At 38.4% G+C, this 21,465-nt stretch overlaps 1 long non-coding RNA gene across 1 annotated transcript; it reads right to left on the bottom strand.

Annotated features, from left to right (window-relative positions):
• Positions 1 to 5,046: 5,046 nt before the first annotated feature.
• On the bottom strand, positions 5,047 to 9,822 carry LOC107311499. Its single transcript, XR_004306686.1, has 4 exons — positions 9,269 to 9,822; positions 8,390 to 8,536; positions 7,404 to 7,593; positions 5,047 to 5,960 (listed from the first exon to the last, which is right to left on the bottom strand). It is a non-coding gene; the product is annotated as an uncharacterized LOC107311499 (long non-coding RNA).
• Positions 9,823 to 21,465: the final 11,643 nt, after the last annotated feature.

The following is a 21,465-nucleotide window of genomic DNA, read 5'->3' as shown; positions in this document are numbered from 1 at the left end:
GGAAGAAATGTTTTCTAATACCCAGACTGAACACTACTAACACTAACACTACTTGAGGCTATTACCTCTTGTCCTGTCGCTGTTACCTGGGAGGCCTTTCATTTGGTTGTAGAGAGTGATAAGGTATTCCCTGAGCCTCCTCCAGACTGAAAAACCATCGAGTTGTTAGAGGAATTAGTTTTTTTAGATTGAAGCTACAGTTGTATTTAACGAGCTCAGAAGATGGTTTGTTTCACAGTCCCCTTGCTGTCCTTCAGAACAGTTGCAGCCCTTAACAGCATCAGGCACTCCTCTACCCCTACCAAGGAGGCAACAGGAGGCCTCCATGTTGTCCAGGATTGAGCACAGTTCCCAGCGGGACCCTGCATCCCCCTTGGAAAATGATGACAGCAGATATCATCCTTCATGGCCAGGGCAAGTCTGGGGAAAGGGCAGCTCCACAGCCCCGGAAAGCCCAAATTTTTGCTAAAATCATCTGTGTTTTGCAGTCCAAGTATCCTGCTTGTTATTTTCATGTGCCAAAAATTCACTGTTAAAGTGCAATAGATTTACTTGCAAAATAATTATTCTATATGTGTACCTACGTAAGTATCATTAAAATTAATTTGCACCTCTTTACAGTGATATGAAATCCTCGTTGTGTTTAAATAATTTCACCTGTGTTTTCCATTGAGGGAAAAAGCAATACTAAAATTTAGTGAAACCTCAGCCTGGCCTTCATTGGTTTTATAGCTAATGATGTTAACCTTTGGTATAGCTGAGAAACAAAATTTGGCAGTCTCTGTAAAAACCAGGACAGCTGCAGTACAACAAAGGAGGATAACTGTAGTCTACCAGAGCAAAGAGTACATGCTAGCCTGCACACTAACACCCCTGCTGTTTAAAGCAGCCATCCCAAAGCAGCTCATGCCAACCCAAGAGAGGCATCACTCTTTCCCCTCTTCCCAGCTCACCAGTGACCATCCTCTGACGCATCTCTTGTTGGCCGGAACCTCTGCTGGAGTAGCTTCTGTACCAAGTGTGTCAGGCTAGCCAGGCTGTTTTTCTTCAGAGCTGAAGCTAACAGGTAAATCAGCAAAAGCATCAACTTAAAGCCAGCAGACAGCTGCATTGCCTCCAGCTACTAAGACACCATCAAAGATCTACTGCTTGACATCTGTGTCCATAGGAAGTCCTTTGCTTTAGATACTGAAGCAGATGCCAGGTCTTCTTGGATCTTTGACATGAAAGAGGACCTTTATACTTGGCTTGCTCATATATTTTAGATGCACTTCCATATCATCTGATCTACAAGGCAATTTACTGCTTCATAAGAGGTGATAGTACCAATACGTCAAGAAGCAAGTTGTTTTGTCTTTCTCTACGTGTTGACTGTCATGTGAAACCAGCCACAGTCTGCATTCTTGGCAGAACAACTTTCAGTGCTGTCAAGAGGACAAGAGCAAGGAGAGCATTTACTTGTAAAGTGGTTAGGCATAGGAATTAACCTCAGAATTATCTGTTTGGTCTACACCATGGAGAAGGAGTGTGGTGAAAAATATGGCTTATGAAGTACAATTAATTTAATGGTGTACAAAATTTTCATCAGTGAAAGGCAAAACCAAATGTTATTCACTATACCTGAATATTAGATGCTACCCTGCAGTAAAAAGTTCATTTCCATCTGTACTTACAGACCAGCATGAAGTTTAGAAGCCATTTTGATCTCTGTGATGAACAACACAAAAAACATCCCAACCACCATCAACAGGAGCACTGAGCCAGACAGAGTTCCCACTAGCCCATACTAAGTGACCTCAGTCAAGGCTGACCAAAAGGTCTGCACTGGGGTTGGAGGTGGGGAAAACATTTCTTTGTCTCTCCATGCTTTGAAAGAACAGACTGAAATTTTGACAGAAGAAAGTGTACCTGATCCAAAAAAAAGAAAAAAAAAAGAAAAAAAGAAAGTAACTTACTATAGTTTGACCTACAACTACATTTTGGCCACATTTTTGTAAGAAACTTGTCATCTCAAATGTTTATTTACATTTTGTTTTTACTCTTGAAAAAGACTTTGAAAAATGCTTATAGCTTTGTTTCCTGAGGAAATAAGATTTATAGTCATGCTGTGTCCATATCGCTTTGTGTCTTCTTACATTTTCTTTTCTGAATTTCTGAATCTTTAGCCTGAGCTCAGCCAAACTTGACAAAGATACAGTCCTGAGAAATAAGGAAGCCTGCACAGATTTCTTGACTGTCTTTGGATGAGCCTTGGGTGGCTTGCAGAAAGAGTAAGACCCTATCAGTGCTTCTGGGAAGAGGCAGCAGCATGAGTTCTCCCATTACACATCAAAGAGCTGACACAAGGAATGGACATTATAAATGTTCCAGCATCAAGAGATTTTCCATCAGAGTTCTAAACAACCATGCATTCAAACCCACAGGAAAACAGTCACACTAAATCTACAGCTTACAGACTGCATTTCCCCTTTTCATCAGACTTCTTTGCTTTTTATCCCTAAATGTACTACCAAAATGAAAGTCTTGAGTTTTCTTTTCTCAAGTTTCCTTTATTTCTCTATTCATAGTTTTTCAAAACTATCCCCAATCAAAGACAAGTTTCCAAATAGAAGAAGGAAACATGGAAATCCTCAGCTGATGTAACTTTTTCAAAAGCAAGCAGTGTTTGTGTAAGCAGACTTAGAAAAAGGTAAGCTTTCACTTATAGGGCGTCCCTTTTTCAGGCTGGAATAAAGGTAAGATTTTTAGGAGAAAAAGGAGAATAAAAACATGTCATCTCCAAAACATAATGGTAGTAAAAAAGCAAAATAAAATTAAAAGGTGAAAAATAAGTGAAAATAATTTAACATTTTTATATTGATGCAATTAAACTGAAATGTCCAAGAACTTTGTCATTAATTAGAAGGCAGTTTATTTTTCATAAAAATACAGAAACATTTTCACTAATACTTCTCCCGTGATAGGCTGCTTCCTTAACATGTATACTTACCAGTGGCATCTGAAACATGTGACTGTTGCTTTCAATTCCTGACAGTGGCTTGATGCAAATATTCTTGTTCATAATTACATAATCACCAAGGTCGGAAAAGACCAACAAGATCATCCAGACCAACCATGCACCCATCACCAATAGTTCTCACTAGACCATGTCCCTCAACGCAATGGCTTTACCAGCTACCAGGACACGGTCTGTGTGAAATTTCCCCCACTGTCCCAGCTACTCTTGTTATATGCCAAATTGCAGTTTTAGGTGAATGAGATAGATGCTTCAGACTGCTTGTGACAGAACTCCAAAGTCTCCTTTCACAAATGGCTGAGAATCTGAATTTCCAGAATAAAATTAAAAGAAGTCTCAGAAAAACAAAGCAATATGTTGTCAAAAAAAGCCATTGTCCTGAGCCAGCAGGCATGACTCCTACCAAGAACTGCTTTTTGGGAAAGCAGGCTGTATGCCCAATGGCTCTCCTTCAGGAGTCTCCCTCTCTGACATTGTAGAGGTAGAGAAAAAACTGAAATTCCTGGGTGCAGTGTTTTATCTGTACAGTCTGAGAGTTCCTGGGCTTCACAAAGTATATTATCTAGGCTAAGTTTCTGCTTGCTGCAGTGCTGACCAGACAGTGATGTCCTGGCGTGCTATTTTTTTCCACTCACTTGGCCTCATCTGCACCTTTGTGTTGGTTCAACTTCACCCCAAATCACAGGGTCACTGGGACCCCTCAGTTCATCCTTGTGGTCTGCATCTTTGGATTTGTTTGAGGAGCTGTGTTAGCTCTCACAGCACAGAGTGACCATCTGACATCTAGGGATTCCACAGGGTAAAGCGTACTTAAGCTGAACTAAGCTAGCGAAGGATAGATGGGTGGTAGAGAGCTCCCAGGAGTGCACCGACCTTTGTAGGCAGGTTGGGAGGAGTAGTGTCCCAGGGGCAGGCCTAGGCTCTGCTGAGCACAAGCTCAGGTCTGTAACAGCAGGTGAGCAGAATGGACTCTCCACAGCTGTGGCACAGTGTGAAGTCTTTCATCCAGGAAGTGCCACAGATGACCATCCATGTGGACGGTCACAAGCTCAGATGCACATCACTCACAATGAGCCCCTTTCAATCAATCATATGACGGCATATACAACTTGTGCACTGTGAGATCTAGAAAGCCTATAAAGTCATGCTCAGCCCTGGAGAGCACTGTACTGGCTATGAAGCACGTGTTTTACAGGTAGTCTAGTTCTGGGTTGTTTTTTCTTTTTTTTTTTTTTTTTTTTTTAAACTGTCTGTGTGTTCACCAGCTCCATTTCAAGATGATCAAGGAGCCTTCAAATGGTAGTGACTTATAATTGCTTCCTATCTGTATCAGATTTGAACTGGTGACCCAGAGATGAAAAGAACCTTTCCTGATCTCATTACCCATCTCTTGAGTCCACCAGTCCCTGAAGAATGTGATTCATTAACTGAACAGCGATTTTGCTGACTCTATTTTTTCAAGCACTTCATAACCTACATGAAATTACAATATTTTTCCCATTCTCACTGTATGTGTGTCAGATACTTATATATCTCCTTTTGCTAGCTAGCCTCACAGGAGTTGTGTAAATGGCATTATCAAAATTGCATCTCCCTGATTCATTATTTCCAATTTTATAAAACAGCTGAGTTAGTGAAGACAGTATCAAAGGAGTTTTTAAATAAACATGCTTAATCTTCTGGAGATTAAAAGAGATAGTATGGGTGACATATAATGATTATTTTACCCAAAAGCCATCAGAAGTACAACATACAAGAAAAACACATCAAACAAGTAGGCACAATAGAGAGCATTTCAATGAGAAGATAATCACACTGCAGGATTTGCTTCAACACAGTGGCCTAAATACTGCCCGATATGAAAATTAAAATGAAAGAGGAATATTGAAAAAAAGAATTATACCCCCACAGTTTATTTATAAGAAAAATAAATAAATAAGAACTGCAACTAATACCTAAAGTCATTTATTTTAAGGTTTATATTTGTCTAAAAGACACAAAAATTAAAATAATTTAAGGAACTAGAAAATAAAAATAGGTGATCAATTTCTAACCTGATGCAAATTTACACTGATATGAGTAAAACAATTAAGCAATGTGTCTCTTACCAGATATCAATAAAATTCTACTGATTTATCTTAATATTTTCTCAGAAAACCTATGGTTTTTAGGAAAAAACACAAGATTTGCAAGGTAGAAATTCATGGGAAGCAGTGTAGATTCAATTCTGTAGAATAGGAATTCATTTAATAAAGAATAAATCTTCCTGCTATTCATTCTGGCTGCAAAGGGATGACTGAGGAGAATTATGCCCAATTTTCATACACTGTGATGGGCTATTAGATGTACAGATGCTATTAAGTTCTGTCCAGATCTTCTGTTGGTGTAACTGATATAAATCAACTGAAGTTAATTGAGCTATGCAGATTTACCCAGGTAGCTTGTCAAAATCACATATTCATTTGCAGCATGCCTGGGAAGCCATGAGAAGGGTATTTAAGGCATATTGTGTTCTCTGAAGTCAGGAACCCTATTAACTCTTTCCAGGAGATACAGCCTCATTCTGACTAATGGCTTTTCCACCGACTAAATATTTGGACTCATACTCCATAGGGCCCAAATTTCCTGCTAGCTTTCACTGAGAGAAGATCACATTTCTACTGTGTAATTATTCTGTTAATTAAGTTTTCACACATTTCAGTCATGTGCACTGTGGCATTTCATCTGCCCTAAATAATTATACAAATATAAAAAAGCCAAAGCAGGAAAGATGACAGAAATGCTACCTGGTATATGCTTTCACTACAAACACTGGGTTGTGCATCTTGCCACTTGATTGTCCACAGAGCCCTCTGTTTAGCACATAGCTGGATTCAAAAAGACCCAATATTTTCCAAACAGCCAAAGCCAGAAGTTCAGAAGAGCCACAGATCACACATAGTACCTGGAAATAGAAGAGCTTCGATTGACCTCTCTAAAAGACTGAGCTGAAATTCCCCACCACTGCCCTTGAAGTGTTTTCTCAAAGATAGCTTCAAGAAAAACACCATCACTTTCTTTCCCTTTCCATTCCAAACTTAAACCCATCACTCTAATTTCGTTTGGCATCACAATAGAAGCCTCTCCCCAGGTAGGAGGCTCCAGCACAGGTTTCCTATTAGTCTATGAGACATAAATGCTACTTTTACAACAGCTTCAGGATAGGGGAAGTAAGATTTTTCCATAGAGTTACACACCTCCCTTTTGCTTGGAGCGATGATGTCCCCTATAGTCAATGGCACGTATTGACATTGAGAATGCATTGGCTCAGGCTCTCAAACACCCACACTTCCCAGTGAGCAGTTAGGCTAGTATTAAAGGAGAACACAGAACCTCATTGCTTTCAGATGTTACTTGCTTTGATCCCCAAAATGTCCAGAAAATATGAACTTGCAGACTTGAAAAATGCTTTTTGGAAGTGATAGTTGAACAATTCTCACAGAGTACCAGGCCTTTGGTGTTATCAAGCCAGGTGATTCTTGATGGCTAGTGTCTTGCTTTGCTAGTAACCAGAGAAAAGTGTTACCTATATATACTAGACAGAGGAATCTGGCCCTTAGATTTAATGGTAGAATTTAATTTTCATGTTGTTCTTTAGCAATATAGAACAAATAGTATTTCTAAGAAGTAGTAAAATGCATCAGATTCTCATTGGCATGAAAAAAAAGGATACCAGCTGTTAGATATTCAAACACGACAGTCACATATTTGCATTGACATGAATGAGAAAGATTTCTCAGTCATTTCAATGGAGCTTGGATGAAAGAAATAGATCTAAAGGTTCTTTTACTGATTTTTTTTTTCTTTTTTTCTTTTTTACATTGCCTGAAAGGTACTTTTCTGCTTTCTCTCTCTTTTTTTTTTTTTTTTTTTTTTTTAGCTTATCAATATGTATTTCAGAAGTTTTTACTTGTACATTTAACACATCTTTTTCAAAAAGGAGCATGATCAGTTTCTAAGGAGGCTACTCAGTAGTGCAGTGGTACAAAAAGACATCTACAGTCTGAGAGAAAAGGTTTTAAAAGCATGTGGGAAGTGACTGATCTCCCCATGGCAAGCCAATCCCCAGCACCTTGCAGGTAATAACCAGCTTGTGCTTACTCTACTATTTCTTGTGTGCCATGCAGTGGTCTAGACTAGAATGAGCCTTTATTACCAGTGCTGAAGACAAGCCCAATGTTGTATAGTATTACTATCTTACTCAAAATGATAGCCCTCAGTTCTGCTTTTCCATTCAGAAAGCACTTGAGTTCATTTATCTCACCTTTTAATCAGGCATTATTTCTCTTGTGATTAAAGCTTAACCTAGGGGAAAATCTTGAGTACAATCTGAGGAAAAAAATCCTACCTGGCTTTAGTCAAAAAGAGAGTGGTTTTCTTCTTGATTTGAGGCAAGAAGCAGTTTGAACTTAATAATATGGTACTATAACCTCCTCTCAAATTAGAACACTTCGAATTCTTCCACTTCCTTTTCTGCAGGTCTTCAGAAGGTGATTCAGGTTTGGAATACAATTAGCAATCTGTTCAAAAACATGAAGCTAAAAACAAAAGAGGCGTATAAGGTTACGTTCAGGTAAGTGTGCTACTGTCTAAGATAGTAAGAAATCAAATAATTATACAGTTCCAGAATAATACATAGCAGAGTCTCCCCTGAGAATCTTCAGTTCATCTCTTGGTCTTTATTTCTAATTAATCCTTAAATCCTTTTGTAGGTTAATACAATTAACAATAGGGATAAACCCTTTGTAGTGTTAAGTCAATTGGATTTCCAGAATTTGCTTTTCTTCACTATGACCAGCAGGGGTCTGAGGAAACAGCTACACTCTTAAACCCTACTTACTACTGTCATCATCATCAGATGTGCTCAGACATCTTTTTTTTTGACTATATTGAGGGTACTGAAGAGGAAAAAATCAGCTCAGTTCAATATTTCCTCAAATGAACATTACATAAATCAACTTTTGAAACTCAGTGTCTCAACATACACACATCTTTAAACTGTACTATGGCTATAAAAAATGCACACTGGCAGCAAGTCCTGAAAGGCATTTGCAAAAAGTTAGCATTAGGTTTATAACCAAAAATAAACATAAAGAAGAACTGTTTTCCTACACCAGTTAGAGACTTTCCTATACCTATATATAATAATAGTTGGGACCTGGTGTACTTATTTCTCTGTCAGAGAAATTTTTCAATTTCTGCTCCTTCCAGTCTTTCAGTGTCACATCAAGGATCTCAGTGGGGAATCTCAAATGGCAACAGTGACTGTTAACATTTCCACTAGTTTCCAATGTCTTCAGCAATGTGGCTGAACCATTTCAGCTTTCCACTCACTATTTGATGTTCAAAACTTCCTGGATCACGTCCTTCATCTCTAGATAACAGCTTCCAGGTGAGTATGCACCTCCTGTTGAATCCATCTCCATCAACAAAAGACAGAAGTAGAAGTAGTGGTGGAATACCTCCATGCAATTTGTGTTTCTGAAAAAGAGACTGGTACTGTAGTTGTACTCTACAAAAGTCTTGGGGAAGTTTGACAGTGAGCACTCAGCAGTAAGCATTATACACTTATTCTCCTTTGTGCACAATCTCAGAAGGTTTCTAAATGTATGCTTTTGTTTTTGCAGTCTGGAGAATCTGGTTGGTTGATTTTTTTGTTGTTTTTTGTTTGTTTTTTTTTTTTTGTTTTAATTTGAAATAAAGTATGGCAGAACGAGACTGTCTACTCTCAGTTATGAATTAGTTATGGAATATAAAATATAAATATAAAAACTGAAAATTCAGGGGAAATTCCTCACTATCCTGTATTACTGTCTATCCCTACCTTCTGCAGTTCATTTTTCTGTTTGCAAAATGGTCTGTAGTTAAGTGAAGGACTTAAGAGGTAAAAACCTTCATCTGTGTGGTTCTACTCTGTCATCCACTGATCATCTTTTCCTTTTCAATTACCTTTTTCTAAAAGGTAAAATGTCATCTTTGGATTCCAGCAGGTCTCCAGTTAAAAAGAAAACAAAACAAAACACCTTCAGCTTCAGGTAGGTTTTCCGTGACATTTTCTTTATCATTTTATCTTTTTTGATAAAGTACCTGGTATCTACTAGCCTGAATTGAGAAAACCTAAATTTTATGGGCACCAACCAGAGCTTATGCCTCTTCTCCTAAGGGAGACATCTCCCCAGTCTGGGATCTCAGAAACCTGGCACTTGGACTTACCAAGCAGGAGCTCATGCCTACTTAGGGCATCTTCATCTCATGCTGCTCCTTCTCATTCTGTCTTCATAAGCACATTCATGGTTTATACTTCAAAATCACTAGCGAACTCACATTGCCTCAATACTGATAATGCCAATCTTCTCCTGACCTGGGGCAAAAGAGTTCCAAATTTGTGAGGCTTTCACAATGAGATGGAAGTGAAATCTAAGTCAAAATAGGACCACAACCTTCTGCAAGAACATAGCAGGAACATGCCCTGCCTACACAAATCCGATCTACAATCCTGTAGATTCAGTAGGATGCAAAATGCGATGTAGATCATATACTCCTGGACCCACTGAAAATATATGATGCTCTAACATCCAGCACAGATGGTATCAAATCTTTCCATGATCCTTGATCTTAGCCTAGTGTATAAAATAAGACTTTAGCAGAAAGAGAGGAATTTGCAACCCAAGGCAGAACTTTATGGTTGTATACAAGAAGATGCTACTGTACTGTAACATTGGAGCAGTTAATCAACATTAATTATGTTTGCAGCATTTCAAGTATAGCTCTAATTTTTCATAGGAATTGACATTAATACTAGTTTGTGTATTATTACTGGTAATCTATACTCAGCTTAAGGACAAAGTTTCTAGTAGCTGGATTTGTTGAGTGCTAACAGTATTCCCCAGAACAAAAAGCATTCTTCTCTTCTTAAAATGAAACAAACAAACACATGTAAATAATATAGTGGTTGACTGGCATAAGAGAAAATAGCACTATTTTATTTATTTATTTTACTTAGAATTATTAGTAAAATTATTACCAAACAAAAAATCATATGTGTACTTTTTGGAAAGAAAATATAAAAGGCAAAAGCTGTAAGATCTTCAAGGACATTTTACCATTCTCTTATCAAAGGGCTGTCATTGATCTCCTGAATGAATGGGAACAGTCAAGATACCTTTGGGAAACACTGCACGAGGAAAAGAAATGGGTTTTGGATCAGCAAAGTATGCTGTTTCCCAATTCACACATGCCAACCAGAAGAATAGCCCATTTAGAGAAGAAGAGCTGCATGCACTCATAAACTCAGATGCTTCCAGTATGTCTTAGCATCTTGTTGCTCTTGATATGTAACACAACTCTGTACACTTGTCTGTCTTGCCAAGGGTGAATGTTCTCCCCCATCCCAGAGGTCTGGTTCATAAGTCTTTAAAATGTCCACACAGTTGGCATGATGGGGGAGAAAAAGAAGCATGAGACTAACTGATTTATGATGGGTTATTTTCTTTCCTCTATGATTATCCCTTGTGACGTTGTTAAGAGGCTCTGTTATGGATGAGCTTTTGATAACTACCTCGCTTACAGTGACAGTCTAGATTTTCTTGGCTGTGGACTCTTGACAGTAGAGCTGGCAGCCTGAAATAGGGAAATGAGTGCTTAAGCAGCTATTTTTTAGGTCTCTGTAATTCTATCTTACTTTCTATTTCCTGTGATTTTTCTTAAGCCTGATACTTTAATACATAACCCACTTTCTTCTGGCAAGTCAGAAAGCTATTATTTTTTTAACAAAGCCAGCTGATTGCTGCCAGCCTTCTATTTAGTGGCTATTTCAAGTATTTGTCCCAGTCAACTGCTATTGATAGCTTATAACATTGTCTGTAAAGAAAGATATAGCTGAGTATTGAGCAGGTCTGTGTCACCTGACACTCTTCAGTTTAACATAATCCTCCCCTGCTCCCTTGCCTAGTATTCTGTAAGAAGCCCAGATTCAACCTTTTGTTCTCACAAAAAAGAGAGAGAAAAAAAAAAAGAAAAAAAGGAAAAAAAAAGAAAAAAAATACACTCCTTGCCGTCAAGCCAGGGACTATGCTGGGCCAGACCACCTTCAGCCTGTCAGTTTGTGAACAGAGAAGGGTGGCAAACACGAGGATGGCACATTTCCCCATGTGTTGGCATGAGTGCTTAAGCTGCCACACAGAATATTCACAAGTGAATATGAATTAGAAATGACCCAACATAAAGAAAAGAACATTAGTTTTAACCTTAGTAGATTTTCTCACTTTACTTTGAATGCAGCTGCACTGGGGAAAATGTCACCCAGGCTATTGTTAATGAGCACCGACTAAATAGAATAATTGATGCACACACAGTTTTTATGCTTTGAAGTATCTTTTCATTTTGGCAACAAAATTGTTTGAATAGTATTTGTGAGAGATCTGGTCTTGTGGTTACGTGTCAGCAGGAATGAATATAAAACCTTGAGAGTAATTGCCTCAAGAAGTCAACTGGATTGCGATAAAAAATCATCAAAAAAAATCCCTGTTCTTTCTTCTTTCCTGACATTGGGTGTCATTGGTGCTCTGTGTTCACTTTCTTCTGAGAAAGTAGAAATAAATGACATTGAAATATCAAATTAATTGATCTGCAGTCAACAGCCCTTCTGCCAGATGTATTAGACTGCTCATTAGATGACCATAATTTCTAAAAGACTTTGCTTTCTAAATTACATTCATTAATTGGAGTTATCCTTAATTTGAACCTAAAACCCTACTTCTCAAGACATTATCTACTAAATGAAAATAAGTTTGACATTAATCTCTCTATGCTTCTTTATATGTGGACTAGTCCATCTTAATCCAAGCAAGAGTGCATCGATATACTGATCTCAGACACAGAAAGCTGAATCTCTACTGAATGAACAGGTAGGATTAATGTGTTTTATTACTACGCATAAACCTCTCTGTAACTGCTTTTTTACACTCAGGTAGTCAAAACAACTTTTTTTTTTTTTTTTCTTCTTTCATTGAGAGTGAAAACAGTTTACATGCCAATCAAAGAATTTGACACAATTAACATAGTAGAACATTAAAAACTGAAATAGCTGTTGAACGGGAGTAGAAATGTGGCACTCTAAAGAACTTAACATTTCTGGAGTTTATCTCATGCTCGACTGAAACTTATTAATGTTTCTGTACTGAGAGCTGTGATTTCAGTGAAACAGAAATTAAGATTTTGCATGTTTATTACATGCAGATTACTGAGAAGAAATTGAATTACCAGTTGTTCCAAGAAATCTGATTTAGCCAGCTGCCTGCATACAAGATAAATAACCCAAGTGCAGTGTGTTCTGTACAAAACCAAGACAGTTTTCTATCAGAGATTTTCCAGATGACACAGATGTTAATCTCAAATTCAAGGGTATGGATTAACATTTTTTAAATCAGCCTTAGTGACTATAAGTTAGGGACACCACACATGTACTTTAGATGCCATATTCCTGCAACCTTATTTATTTAGTATAGAGTAGGAGAAAATTTTTCTCTAAATATAATGTGATCTTCCATTGTCATGGCACTATGAACCAATAGCAAAAAGGGGCTGGCTTGTTCCTGAAGCATGAGCCTGAGTTTTTCTTCCATAAAGACCATTCAGGACTACTTTCAGAGTGACCTATGCATCATTCAATTTATTTAACGTATTATTTAATGTAAAATACAGAAGTGTCCTGTAGAGTAAGCACTGTCACCTGAGATTCTTCCCTTCTACTGATGCCCCTAATTTCTAACCATTTACATTCATTTCTGTCTATATCTTTCCCCTCATCTTTACCCTAAGTCCCAGCTCTTGATCACCTCTTTTCAGTGAAGTAATTTCAGCATAGAGATAGGGAGTACCTTCCACACAACATTAAGGAACTTTCCTTGGTGGTGGCAAATGCAGTTTTGAATGTCTTCTGATCAAGATTTGGATTGAAACTAACCACCCATTGAGACACTTCCTTCTCACCATAAAAATGAAATTGTATTTTGCGGGAGCCTGGTAGTCTTGGTAAGAACAGATGGATCACGAAACATGTATTGGTCAGAACCACCGAGGTTGCTGAGGGGAAGTTTGGAGATCCTTGTCAAGATTTGTACTTTCCTTACACCTCTCTGAGCCTTCTCCCTTAGTAAGGATCACATAATGCTGGTACCCTCTGAAAAGTCACTAGTTCATGAATCATTTTTAGTTACTACTGTGGAGGGCTAAAAGTCATCTGTAAGGATGGCAACACCATTATAAAAGGAAATAATGAAAGCTATCTTTTTTCACAAGTAGGGGTAATAGAAATGAAATGGTATTGCCCCTTGACTTTCACATAGGGATGTATGGGTACATGGGATTATATGGGTAAATGAAATAACTTGAGTGAAGTCACACAGGAATTGTAAGACAAAACTTAGCCAATATTCAAGTCCCAGGTGGTGACTTAGCCTCTAGACCTTGCCTTATCTGTTGCACTGACCTTTTCAAAACCGTACAAAATCTTTCTCTGATTTTTCTGGCACTCAGACAGAGTGTAAAAACCATGACAGACACAGAGTGATCTGCCTCCCACTTTAAGGCATAATTCTGGAGATAAAAGAAAAGGCCGAAAGATGAACTGCAACCAAGTATTTGAATTCTCAGCTCTGCATACCTCAAGAGTAGAAATGTTCATCCATTCTGGACTTCACTTGTCTGAGGTGACTCAACCTGGATGGCTGGTGATTTCAGAGGAGCAGTGTCCTCAGTTGTGCCCATTCCCTATCCCACCCTCCATGTGTACCTAGGAAATGGCATGAAACAGTGGCCCCATGTCACTCTGTCTTCAGCCCCAGCACTTATGTTGTTAGTAATGAAGGCACTGGAAATGCCATTGGCTGCATGACACTTTTCCCTTCTCTTCCCTGTGCTTTAGTCTTCTTGTGCCTTCAGAGTGCAGGGGACTCCTCAGAGTGATAGTGACATATATGAATTTTTTATTAACTTCATAATTTATAACAAGCATTTTTATGTATGTATATCATAAACATGTATAAATGTTCTTAACATCAGTGTTTATATTTATTCTATTTCAAATTTTATTTTCATAGCACAGATTTCTAAACTTGTTCTCAAATATTTCTTGACTAGGTCTCTGAATGTCCCCTTAAATTCAAACGTCAATGCATTTGTCCAGGCCTACTTCCAGAACCAGCCAGCTGAGAAATGGAGCATGAATTCATTAGCAAATCATACCCACCAGAACTGACCTTACAACCTGCATGAATCAAAAATAAAGACTTAGCTTGGCTGACTTCTTCAGTGGAAAAAAGGGAGGCTAACCAGCATGGTCAGAGGGCAAGATTCACAAAGAACTAAATGTTATTATCAATCTTGTAATATCAAATCAAAAACAATGGAAAAATATAGAGAAACTAGTTTCTGAAACTATACTCATAAGTCTGACAGTTGCTTACCAGCTTTTAGAAAAACTGGTAGGCTTTGTCAGTATGGGGCTGGAGAATCACATAATAGCCAATGCATTTACACTTTAGGGAAGAAAGTCTTTTACAGAATAAAAGGAACTGCAGTAGTGACCCTGAGGAGCTGCCAGTGTTTCCTGGATATGGACAATTAACCAAAACAATATCATTAATTTTGCCATAGGTTTTAAAAAGAAAGCAGAATACACACTTTGCCTTGACAGACTCAAATCAGTTCTGCAACAGAAAGGAATTCCAGTACAATCCTGCAGCAGCCAGGGCTGTGAACCAGCACACCTGCAGGCATAGCCATGCATGAAGCTTAAAAGCACAATTAAAACTTAATGTTATCTGGGTTCAGAAGGGAATAGCCTAGACCGGTGCTGTAACGTGCTCTGCCTGGCACCAGTGACACAACAGGAATTGCGGAAAATTGACAACAGCAGTAATCACCTGCACACAGAGCCTTTCCCTATAAGGGTCCTTGGACATAAGCATCTGCATCACAACATAAATTACCTTAAAACCAATATTAATTACACATTACAGATAAGGAACTAGAAGTTCACAGCTTATACCTGCTTACACACCAAGACAGTAGTAGAACCAGACTCTGAGAAAAGTCTCTGTTGAAACCCAACTACATTTACCATCAGCAGCCTAGTGAGCCTCTCAGTCTAAGAAGCAGTGATATTCCTGATGGGAGAGAGATGCAGGAACCAACAGAGAGAACTGGTGCAGATATAGCCCTTACTCAGGAGAGCAACCCTTTACTGCCTGTAGAGAAAAGGCTCATAGTGTTTAGGCTGGCAGCACTTCAGTCTGTGCAGTAAAGGCTGCAGCATACATGGATTCACACTGGTAATAACTGTAGCTTTAGGCAAATACTTGTGCTATGGTATCACTGGCTGATGATTGCTATGTGCCAGCGGAGCACAAGGCTGTGATGAATGTCCACACCCCACTGAGTGCATGCCAGCTCACGAGCCAGCATGTTGGAGAGCTACAGCAACACAAAATCATTTTCTAGGAGCTTTCATTTATTTCTTGCCAGGATTGGCACTCCTTGTCCACCTTTTAAGTTGATGACTGGGAGTGGCTATAGCAAAGAGCCTCACAAAGTATATCCCTTAGCTAACAGCAGCCTGCACTCACATCTGTAGAAGTGCAACATTCCAGCTGTAAGCTTTTTTGTTAGATGTTGTACTTTACAGCATGATTCAGCATTCTCCATCTATTCCATCAGAGCCTTTGCAGAAGATAACAGCCACCCTCATCTGCTTCCCACGGCTGACTGTACCAAGCCTCTCCACTGATGCGAGCACCCAAGCACACAGCTGTTATTTCCCCAAGGTCTTCTAAAAGAGCTACGGAGGTGTGAATCTCAGGCAGGCAGTTTCTCTTATGCAAATAGAGCCTAATTTCCAATTGCCACATTTTAATGCCTTTTTTTTTTTTGCATTCTAGACATACATGGAGTGATTTTTTTTTTTCTGGTGGGGGATGGTTAAAATAAGACAAGTAATCCCCTCAAATTTGATCTCCCGCAGCCTGCTAAATCCATTTTGGAAAGTAAAGCACACGTTTCCATATTTTTTTTTGGCGATAGCTTGTTTTTGTAACTGTTGTAATAAGCAATGAAGAAAATTTCTCTGTTGAACTCGACAAGCTTCTGCTTAAAAAATAAATAAATAAATAAAAATAATTATTGACTTTGGCTTGGATGTTTCCAGTATGTTCCAGTTCTAGTTACAACTAATATATTATTCTTCTAAAATGTCAGGCTTTCAAACGTGTTGTAAACGCAAACAGTGAAAAGGAATAAATTAAACATGGAGATAGATAGTGCCAAATAAAAACAAACTAACAAAAACAAACAATAAACAGTTTATTAACTTTTTCAGTTCCTCCTCCAGTGCTTTATCAGACAGGTGTTATATCACAACAGACGTAGGTAGGTCCTAGGATTTGGATCTAGATCTAAATGCGCTTACTTTCCAAATGAGGGCCATTCCAGACTTGTGGCTGCCTTCCACAGGCCTATTGCTGAAGCTAAGATGCTGTTCCACATTCCAGATTCAATTTCTATAAATTGACTGTGAGCAACTTTTTCAATTTCTTGTGCCCCATAATAAACCTTGGGGTGATATAAAAATTTTTGCTTAAATTGAAGGGCTGTAACAGGAGAGAGATCTCAGGATTTGATTGCAGACATGTGCTATAACTTTCCTTTATGATTTAGGCCTCTGCTTCATTGTTATGGAAAATTTATTCTAGTCAGCATTACTGCCAGTGAAAACTGCCTGGACATCTTAGTGGGAACTCAGTACAGCAACAACACAAAGTTTCTTCTCTACTACCAGCTCTCATTCTAACACCATGCAAAAATGAGAATGGACAAAGGAGCAGACAAAGACTGTGCTTAGGTAGAAGGAAAGAACTCTTCAAGCATTGCCCAGCAAGCTATCCAAGAAAACCAAACTAAATGAGGAAAAGGATTCAAGTGGATTCATACCTTAAAATACAAGCATGTCTGCAAACTTCCAAAAAGATTGTGATTAGACTTAAGGTGATAAAAACCAAGACTTTCTCTTTTATGGAAGCTTATAATCTGTTTCAATATCAAATTATATGGAATTAAGGCATTCCTTCAGAGTAGGAACTATTATTTCTCTTTGGAAGAGACTAGTTGACTGAAATCAGGTTTCAGACACTAGGGAAGCAGAAGCACAGTGAACAAGGCTGTACTACCTTGACAAATTCAAGAGCTCCATAAATTGCTCCAACTTTTCATCTTACTTTAAGGTGCATGAGTATTCCTCTACTAATCATTGTCCTTTTCTTGTTTCATTATTCTCAGTTTTAAATAGAGATTTCAAATCATTTTGAGAAATCACCACTGGTAAAGTATTACAGTGGAATAATCTCTACCCCTTCTCCACCCTGGAAATTAAGAGACTTAAGGCTCATAAAGAAAGTGACTGGCACTTTAATCAAACTCCTCACTGGGAACTCAGAAACAACATCCAAAGAGTGAGCTGGCATCCCAGCAAGCCAGATGATCTTCACATCTGAAAATGACTTGTCAGTGTTACAAAGAAACCTTACAACTGTGTATCACTTCACCACCAGACATCCCAGACCACAAGAAAAGCTTTAACTTCACAGCATCCCCACCAGATCATTTTGGAATTATCATCCCTGTTTTAATGATGAAGATATTCACACAAATTTTAGCCCTGTAAGGAGTTGCACAGATGGTGTGCCCCTGACACCAATGGCAGCAGTGTACATCACTTGGCCGAACAGTGTTCAAACCAATCATACCAAAGACAGAAAGAACAGTGCCGAGGGTATAAATTTTAACTCAAGAATGTAGAAAATAGAAATTTACATATTCTATACATCTCTAAACTTAACCATAGGCATTCCTGTTCAGTGGAACAGAACACAATACTCCTGATTACCTGTCTTTTGCTCAAAGCATTATTCTCATCCTTGAGCATAATATACAGGAAAAACCAAAACAAAACAGTTTTTCCAGATCAATCCAGAGGACAATTTTTATCTTGGATTCTGCTGCTGCTATTCAAGTGAGAGTTTTGCCATTATTTTCAAATGATAAGGATCAAGCCCTTTATGCGCACACTCATTTTTAATTGATTCAGTAAAAGAATAAGGTTATTGTTTGCTTTGCACTCACCTGAGATTTCTGCTAAACAGTACCTTTCATTTTACTTCAGGGACTGCCTGATGTTCTGTACAGACTGTGACTTTATTATTATTATTATTTTTTAAATCTAAAAGCTAAATATAATGAATTTTTTGAAAGATATTCACCAAATTTGAGAGGCTCCTTTTAACAGACACTTAGCAACAGTTGCAGGTTGCTCACAACACTCTGAAACCAGCTATAGGCAACAATTACTTTTATTGAAGAAAATAAAATGACCACAATTATATTACATTTCATTCTCTTACATTTGGAACTTGAAATTGGAGCTGTTCTGAAAGGAATGGATAGCACACAGATGTTCATGTAATAAACTCTAACACTTGAAATTAAAAGCCACGAATTACACTAGTCATCTTTGCTTGCGTAAAGAACTATTGATCACTTAATCATTTGTTAATGATCATAATAAGGAAAGATAGCTATTTTTTTGCCATAGGTCTGCCCAAATCCCAGTTTACCTAAACCGGTGATACTCCACCAAGTTTACTTCTCCCTCTGGTATTTTTCTGATGTCCTGTGTTGTTTTTTTTTCACTCCAGTTTATATGCTATTATGGCATGTTGCCAAGCATTTAAAAACAATTTTAGATAGCGATCCTTGCATTTTCATAGCAGGTGAAGTCCTCTGTGGTGTAAACTAACACCGCAGTGCTGCAGCCTAAGGAGTTACACCGAGTAGCTTCAGGATGAAAATTAACCCACTGGGTTTAGATATACAAAAGAATTAATTGGTAAAGTGTAGTAGCTAAGAGAGTAAGCAAAGAAAATACCACACAAAAGTACATTCCCATAGTAACTGTAGCTCAACCTTACTGCACAGCAGATATATTTATGGAGCATTTAGGAATGTAAGCAATAAGATTCTCATTGTAATGCCAGTGTTAGGGGCTTAGCTGATAATCACACCAGAAATCACAACTTAACTATAATTTGCTGGAAAACCTCCTTTTTAGACAAAACTACAAAAGATGCTATCTATCTGAGTTGTCCTCCTCAAAGCTTGTTAGCACACAAAATCCCTGAAGGAAGGTCCAAGCCTACACACAACCCCACAGCTCCTCGGAGCACAGAGTACTCCTCAACCCAACCTGAGGGGATGCTAAAGGTACAGACCTCTCTGAGGTATGTTGTAGATCAGAGCATAATGAGACAGTTTACAGGTCTTTATTTTAAGCTTGAGAAGTGAAGTCTAAAAATGGTAGGACATCTTGGATGAGGTCACTTTTCAGTATCTCAACAATAAGGCAGAATTTTTCAGATTAATAGGTGAAAAAGAGCCAAGAGTGGAAGAACTGTAAGGTGAGAATAATACAAGGATGGTGGTTGTAAGGTAGAAATAATACAAAGATAGTAATAATACAAGAATGATGGTGACATATATCCAAAAGGTTATCTATAGGAAAAACTCACCAATATGGAAGCCTTCAGTCTAGCTGGAAAACACTGATACTGATTATCCAATCTCCATGAAGGAACAATCTCAAAGAGATACTGCCTTAGTGCTGGTCAACCCTTAAATGAAGACTAGGAGGGGCAGAGCCAAGCTCCATCCCTTCTGGGAGTACAGCTGAATTACCCTCACCTGTGCTCCCACAGCTGACCCAACACTTGCCTCAGCTGATTAACCAGAGGTTTAGGCTGTGATTACGAGTTTCCCATACAGACAGAAAACAGGATCATACAAAGCTGGGATTTGGCTTTTGAATTTCCACAATGCCAAAATGTTGTGAGCCACCATGGTGCAGCTTTGAGTAGTCTCATCTGAAATATTTTATACTTATATATAAGTTGCCAACATCAGTGCTGTAGCAATTCTAATTGTGCAGAGTAAAAATGACAGCAGCCCCAGGATTTGTACATATGTCCTTCTCCCTTGAATAGTTTTGAGCAAAATATTTGAGGCAACCCAAACATTGGGAAAGGATTACACAATTAATTCAGATATCCTTTAAACAAATAAAAATAAAAAGGAATCACAACAATTATAATCTGTTGCTGCAGAGTTTTGGAAAGCATTTCTTGCGCTCAGATGGGTTGAAGACATTTAAGGGCAGTAAAGAATACTCATAGGAACTTCAAATCTTGACGAAGAGCTTTGGGGAACTTTTGTACCTTGATGAGCAACATGCATTTTAGAAGGCTTTGCATTTGTTATTTGTCTTGTTCAAGATCCCTTTCAATTCTGATGCCTGCAGTTTTATTAAAACCTACCCCTATTGTTGTGAGGGCTCCTGAGCTGATGGCCTCGGGTTGAATGCATGCCTTTACAAGTAGCTTGAAATCACTCAATGTCACACTGACTCTTCTGTTTCATTTTCTGCTTACTGAGCACAGAGTGGAGATGGATGCTTTCACTGGGTCTGTCACCTGCAAAGCCTTGGAGGGAGTGCCCAGAAATAAACATGATGATTTTTCTTTCTGCCCTGCTGATCCCAGAGGAAGTCAGCTTTTTCTGTCTCCTAGAATGTTCTGTGTTTAAAGGAAAGATATATCCTTTTGCACTTATAAACCCAATATGCCTGCTTTCCACCAACTCCCAGTACAGAGAAGTCATCTTGTCTTGAGGGCAGCCAGAGGAACATCGTGCCATTTCCCACATGACTTCAATGTTTGCTTTCGCTGGGTTTCCAGAAAACTTGACATCTGGCCCTCTGACATTGGAAACATAGAATAACTCAGTCTTACCTTCACATTAGCCTTCTCAAATCTCCAGTTTGTTATCTTGCATTTTCTTTACTTTCCTTTAAATTTCCTTTTCTTTTCTCCCCACCACCTCCTACCGGTGAATGACCATGGAGGTGTACAGCTTTCAGAGCACAGACCTTTCTACAGTTCCCATCAAATGCCTTAATGAAACCAAGAAAAGACAACCAACTTCTGTAGCAGATTTTCATTTGATGGTGTTAAGTTCAAAGTAAATAGAGAATAACAATTTGTATTATCTCTGCCGTCACAGAGTTATCTAGATCAATCTATATCTGTGACAGGGGGTCAGTAGGCCTGTGGGTCCCCAGCCTCCAAAAGTGGGAAGGGAAAAGGGAAAGGGGTAGGGTGATGGGAACTGGGCTCAAGGAAACAAACAGAGCAGCAGCAATGATCTAAGGAAAACTTATTTTACTAACTATGATATTGGGATGCAAGATAACACAATATAATACAATCTAATTGAAATTGAGGCTAATAGATCAAATAAAATAAGAGGGA

This window comes from Coturnix japonica, chromosome 3 (assembly GCF_001577835.2).
Source record: "Coturnix japonica isolate 7356 chromosome 3, Coturnix japonica 2.1, whole genome shotgun sequence".
In the NCBI taxonomy this organism is placed as follows: Eukaryota; Metazoa; Chordata; class Aves; order Galliformes; family Phasianidae; genus Coturnix; species Coturnix japonica.
This window is presented reverse-complemented; position numbering and strand designations above follow the sequence as displayed.